The sequence below is a fragment of the Acomys minous genome (genome assembly GCF_964271855.1).
Source record: "Acomys minous genome assembly, chromosome: 10".
Taxonomy (NCBI): domain Eukaryota; kingdom Metazoa; phylum Chordata; class Mammalia; order Rodentia; family Muridae; genus Acomys; species Acomys minous.
This window is the reverse complement of record NC_140491.1, coordinates 15,615,098-15,621,840: the sequence shown is the minus strand read 5'-3', so window position 1 is coordinate 15,621,840 and position 6,743 is coordinate 15,615,098. Positions and strand designations below refer to the sequence as shown.

Sequence of the window (6,743 nt, the reverse complement as noted above, 5' to 3'; positions counted from 1 at the left end):
GAGTGTTCAAACTATTGCACAAACACTTGGAACAATGGAGGCATCTTTCTCTTTGTCTCTTATTCCTTTCATTGTGTCACCATAAAGGGTGCCTGGTGTATTGGTCAGGACAGTTCAAGGCCTGCTGTGAGAAACAGCTATTTCCAAATGTGAGAGGCCTGTAGGAACTAAGTTTTCTTATTGCCATGTGCCCTGTCTGTTGATAATGGCCTCAGGCCTTCCTCTACATTCAGGGTGAGAAATATATAAGCACCTTATACGTGCATGGTGACTAGGCCACATGTTTGTTCAATCCCAACAGCACTCACATTCCCATTGCCATAATTATAGCCAATAACACGATCCCACTGAAACCCAGGAAAGTCAGGAAATGCAGGATGATGCATGTACAGAAGACAGAGGACCAGAAATATTTGGCAGATGGCACGTCTTAAGGTCATGTATACCCAATGTGAAACCAACTTTAGTTATTGGCCCAGAGTTATGGAAGGCTCTACTTAATCAGGCATGCTTGATGTAGCCAATTTGCATCGGTAAACTTTGCTGTTCCTTAGAAAAGAAGGGATGGTTTAATGTTTTCTGTCATATCTTGTTCCTTCAGTTCCTGAAGCCATCTTTGTGGGCAGGAGGGTTGAGAAACGACACTAAGTACTCTGTATTTTCAGTTCTGTAGAAAGTCCATAATGTTTGCATACCTAAGAATTCTTTGTGCTGGGAGCTTCATATATAATATTCCCACTTGGAGTCTTAACAACCTCATGAGCTAGGTATTTTCCAGATGGGGAAATAGCATACTAGAGAGGATAAATAGCTTGCTCAAGGTCACAGAGTGAAAATGCGGTACAGCTAAATTTAATTCCAGCCCATCCTCTGAATCGGTAACTCTTGCTCTTTTCTTTATTTCTGCAGCATTGTACAAGAACCTCTGGGATTGTATTAACCTCTTTTAAAATTAAACATATTTTTTAAAAAGTGGTGCTCGCTACTGCGTGAGGGTAGTCCAGGTCTTGTGCTTGTTTTCTGATGTGCAAACCACATTTCTTTTTGTCTTAAACGTCTCTCCGTCTATGCTTTCAAAGGTTTATCTTCGCATACAGTTCTGTTCTAACAGCGAGAGGGCATTTTTGCAATGACAGTGCACTTTAATTCAGAAAAATGGATGGCACGGTCGTTCTTCTGTGCTGGGAGATTTACATGTAGTTCTTTCTCTCTGTTAACAGGATTTATTCATCAACTCTGAACAACACATGCCAACGGCTGCACTTTCTCCTTCCTCCATTGCCCCCAAATAGCAATTGGTATTTAATAAATAATCATCGTTATGACTGGAAATGCCTGCTATAACCAGATCAAACAAGGCAATCAGCTTTCATTTTAGAGAGCAATGAAGTCTAGCTAGTTTACTACGTCTTTCTCAGAGAGCTCGAGTTGGGGGTTCAGCCACAATGGCGCCATTTTATGTTATGAATTTCTACCCGTGGAATAGATCCAAATTAACATTTGATGACTTCTTCATTGCTGTCTGACATTTTTTCCCCTCATAGGCAGCGCCTAATAAAGAAATCAGTTAGAGCTATTAGACATATTTTAGAAGAAATTTTTGGTGCACATCTTCACTTAGATTATGAAATTTAAATCATTTCTGCTATCAGTGTGAATACTAATGATGCAGCCTGCCAGATGGAAAGCTGTCATGAATTTTCACTTTTCTCTTACACTGGGCTGTAAATCTTAAGAAAATGACTTCTTGGGTGAACTATGTTGATGTCAGCTTCCGTGCCTTATGTCCACACTGATTCCAATGTCATAAGTACCTGGAAGGGAGGCAACTCTTAATTAAATGCCATTTTCTTTTTCCACTATTGAACTGCAGCGGCATTCTGGCTCTCTGCGCATTGTCTGCGGTGAAGGCTCTGCTTTGGCTCTTGTCACCAGTGGGCTTTTCTGGAGCTATTTGAATGCTTTGGTGTCCTGCCGTTTCTCTTCTCTTAACGAAAACGGTCCTCCTCAGTGTGCATTTCAGAAAGGAATGCACAGTTTCTTTAGCTCTTTGTTCTTCATTTTGACAAAACACATTCTGTAGGTTTCTGCCTCATTTTAACATTTTTTTTTTCTTCTAGCAATTGATGTTTTAGTTCTCTTCAGGAGTGCTAATCTCCATCTGAGAGGAGCTGCACTGGATAAGGCGTCCTTTCTTCCCCCTGGGAATGCATCAGTATTCAAAATAAATCTTCCCAAGGACTTTTTTTTTCCAACCTGGGCTGGGGAGATTGTGATAACTTGCTGCTTATCATCATATCACTTAGATTTCTTATGAGTTTTTAATTTGTACTTTGTTTTTAAGACTGAGCCAAACTTTGAACATTATTATGGCTTATTCTGAAACAAAGAAGTACATAAATATGAAATTAAGTGAAATATTGTTCAGATCTTCCAGTCCTTGGAAGCCCAAAGGAGAGAAAGGATTAATAATAGGAATAACAACAACAACAACAACAACAACAACAACAACAACAATAACAACAACAATATCCACCCCCACCACCCCCACCACAAAAAAATAGATATGTGATCCAATAAATAGTCTCATTAGAAGTTTTAGAAATCCTACAGGTAAACCAAGCTTTTCTACTTGTTGAGTTTTCCCACTAGTTATTTGTTTATTGATTTGTTTTGCCATTAAACCAACAGACCCAAACGATGAGTGTACTTACTTGTTATTGTTGCAGCGAACCACACTGAACTTCCCTGCAAGCTTCGTGAAAATGATATCCAAAGCACGATGATCAGAAAATGGTGAATAACCTCAAGACACGGGACACCTGGTGTTCTGTGGAGACGTTAGGGGTGTAGGCTTTTTCATCAGTTCTGTTTTATTCTCCATACTCCTCTCCACGCAGGGAAGCAAAACCCCCTTCACTTTTATTTATTTATTTTTTTCATCCAGCATTAAGAGCCACCATTTCATAGAAACAAAGGCACCAACAAAACATTTCAAACCATTAAAATAATTTTCTGACATGATTTCAGTAATTACCATATTTCAGTTCAACAATTGTAATTAAACCTGACCTTTAAGCAAATTATGTCTTGACATTTATGATTTTAAGCTGACTTTCCCTGTGGTGAATGGTGCGCTATATTCAGGTTCTAATGAATAGTTGTGTAGTGTTTACCTGTCGTCAAAGGGTCTCTGTTTGTGGTTCGGAGAGAGGACCACTTCAGCCAGCCTCCTGACATTGGCGGTATAATGGTGCCACTCCGAAGGGACATTATCAACCAAAATATCAGGCTGATGTTGAATTTTTGTGAGAGTGTTTGTATATAATTATAGAGACAGCAAAAATCCCTGCTGGAAAATTTCAAAGAATAGGCCAAAAAATTAACTCAGAGTTTGAGTGCAGATAAGTGGGCTTTCTCGTAGAATGGTAATTTGACAGGTGAACAGGATAAAGAATTCCGGCCAGTGTATGAGAAAAGCTGAGTCATGGAAGAGGCCAGCAGGGAAGAAGAAGCAGTGAGGGGACATGGGCTTCTTGGCCATTACAAGACTCAGTATTAGGTAGAATATTTTCAGTTAAAAAAAAAAAACTCCTTCACAGTTGACTTATAACTCAAATCCCCCTTTCTGATAATGTTAGGTTACTTCTGGCCATGGCTAAACTTTCTAATCACCCACCACTGGTTGGCACAGAAGCAACAGGTTTGTCCCGGGGTCATACAGAGAGCTCCTTATTTCACGAAGAGGAGGTCCAGTCCTCTGCGATTCTGAAGAACACCTTCTGCTAAGGGTCCACCTGCCGTCCCTCCAAACAGGAAAGAACATTTTCTAAGTGGTCCAGGTCCATGTCTGCTTGGGTATTGAGCCCCTTTAAAATTTTATCCCCCACAATTAGGGCTGCAGTTCCAAGTGCGGGGTGTGTGTGTGTGTGTGTGTGTGTGTGTGTGGGTGTCTCGGGTGTCTGCCCACACCAACAGGGGAGTGGGAATAGGGAGGGGACTGTGCATGCTCAGAGAAGCCCCACAGATTTAGGTGGGCCTTTCCCTCTTCTCCATTATAGATGAAACTATGAGCATGTGTGTGTGTGTGTGTGTGTGTGTGTGTGTGTGTGTGTGTGTATACATACATATACACACATCTCTTCTCCATTATAGATGAACCTAGGAATATATATACATACCTGCACATACATTTGTATGTATATGTATGTAGGTGTATATGTATATGTTCGTAGGTTAGTCTATGATATACATATGTAATAAGATGTGTGTGTGTGTGTGTGTGTGTGTGTGTGTGTGTGTTATAACATACATGAGAGTGGAGAGGAGTGAGCTCTCCTCCAGTGCAAACAATTCAGAAGATGCGCACTTGGTTAAGTCATTGGTGCAAGCAAACCAAGTAGTCTCTGGTGCCTGGAAATACACTTGACCACTGTTCCTGGAGTTAGCCTGCTGTATATGGACACAGGAATCTGTATAGGGTGAACTAAGTAGCGGTTATCCTGGGGACATTAAACAGGCACCCTTTCCTTGGAGATCCCCCAAGGGAGTGGTTCTCAATCTGTGGGTCATGATCCCTTTGGAGGTGGATTGATTCTTTCACAGGGGCCATGTAAGACCATCAGAAAACACAGGTATTTACAATTCATAAAAGTAGCAAAAATTACAGTTACAAACTAGCAACGGAAATAATTTTATGGTTGGAGGTCACCACAACGTGAGGAACTGTATCAAAGGGCTGCGGCATTAAAAACATGGAGAACCACTGCCCTAGGGTGATCTTAGATTAGTCTCACTTACAGTTGTCAGGACTGGAAGTGGAGATTATGGATTAATTAATTCCACTCTAAATATACTATGGGGGTTTGGTTTGGTGGGCTGGACGACTCTGGGCAGAGGATTCTTTTGGATAGTAAATTTATGTATAATCTGACTCCCCAAGTTTTACCTGCTTCCCAGTTTCTGTTTCCTGCTGGGCCCTAACCTTTGTAGATATGGGATTTCCTTGTCCAAGACCATGGGTAGGTTGTGATGGCTTCCTTTCTAGGACTGTGAAGGAGTCGGTGTGATGCCAGGAGACATCAGTGTGCTGAGTTCTGGGGGCCCATTAAAAAGAATAAACAGGCTACCAAGGTGAGACTTGATAGCCTATGACCATATAGTGGGGGAGGAGGTCCCCCTCAGTCTTAGACCTAGGGGAGGGGAATAGGGTGAAAGTGGGAGGGAAGGAGGAACAGGAGGATCCAAGTGATAGGATAACAATTGAGATGTAATCTGAATAAATTAATAAAATAAAATTTAAAAAATTGATGTCTAGTGATTTCTCTCAGTTGCATCCGTGTCATCACACCTCTGTTAACCAGAGGTGTACTTGCATTACTTTTAGGAATGACATAGACAGTCCAGTTTGCTTTTCTGACTTCGACAGCGGGTCCTAAGGGAAGTAGGACAGTAATGAGAAAACTGCAAATAAGAAGGTGTAAGGAGCAAGGAGACAGAGACAGGCTGTTTGTTTGTTTGTTGTTTGTTGTTGTTGTTGTTTTTTTTCTGCTGCATGATACCATAAGCAGTCCCTTGCATGAGAAAAAGAAATGAAGAGGATGGGTTACTGCAGTGGAAGTTGGGAAGGAGTGAGATGAGTTGGTGTGGGAAGTGATGAAATTCAGGTTGGAGGAAGGGGGTGGGCGGGACCAGTAAGTCCCTTGGCTGCTCAGCTGTCACAGGCGCACGGCTATAGGCAGTGCAGCAAGTATTCCCCAGGTAGGAGAGAGGCCATGGGAGTGGAGGCAAGGTACTCCTTCCTGGCTTTGGAGATAGGGAGCAACAGAGGGATTCTCAGTAAACCACATTCCTAATACATAAGGGAAGAGGACTTGGCCTTTGCCTAGTGTTAGAGGGAGTTCAGATGGGGTTATTCGGCTTCATGTTGCTCACTTTATTAGCATAGTAGGAGGGAACATTTGGAGGCCTGGTTCATGTAAATTACTGGGGTGAGGAGAAGGCTCTACCGCAACGCCTAAGAGGTGGCTGCTGTCATGGCTGCCCTCCAGTTTCTGGTGAAGCCCAAGATCGTCAAACAGAGGACCAAGAAGTTCATGAGCCACCAGTTAGACTGATATGTCAAAATTAAACGAAACTGGCAGAAACCCAGAGGTACTGGCAACGGGGTGTGGAGAAGATTCAAGGGCTGGATCCTTATGCCCAGCATATGTTATGGGTGCAACAAGATGACCAAGCGCGTGCTGCCTAGTGGATTACAGAACTTTCTGGTCCTCCATGTCAAAGAGCTGGAAGTCCTGCTGGTGTGCCTCAAATCTTACTGTGCTGAGACTGCTCACAATGTTTGCTCCAAGAACCGGAAAGCCATCATAGAAAGAGCGGCACAGCTGGCCATCAGAGTTACCAATCCCAACGCCAGGCTACGCAGCGAAGAAAATGCTTGTGTGTGTGTTTTATTGGTGTTTAAATAAAACCACAAAACTGTCAAAAAAAAGAGTTAAAGTTAAAATTGACAACCACTGAAATTCCAGTTGAGGCTCAAGGATCCGTCTCAGACCATTGCTTAGGTTGTAATGTCATGCATCACTTGTTCTGTTTGTCTGAGGTTAGGTCAGACTGTTTTTTTTTTTTTCTGCCTTCAGTGCTTAGACGCTTTAAATAGAATGAGTCCAGCTTTTGGAAAACATTTGCCTTTTAATGAAGGCACAGTCTAAGAATGGCCACTCATTTTATCGATTGATTGA

The 6,743-nt window shown here is 42.1% G+C and overlaps 1 pseudogene across 1 annotated transcript; it reads left to right on the top strand.

The window, feature by feature from the left end:
- The first annotated feature begins 6,035 nt into the window (after positions 1-6,035).
- On the top strand, positions 6,036-6,470 carry LOC311606436 (large ribosomal subunit protein eL32-like; annotated as a pseudogene). The gene has a single exon. The product of its transcript is annotated as a large ribosomal subunit protein eL32-like (transcript).
- Positions 6,471-6,743: the final 273 nt, after the last annotated feature.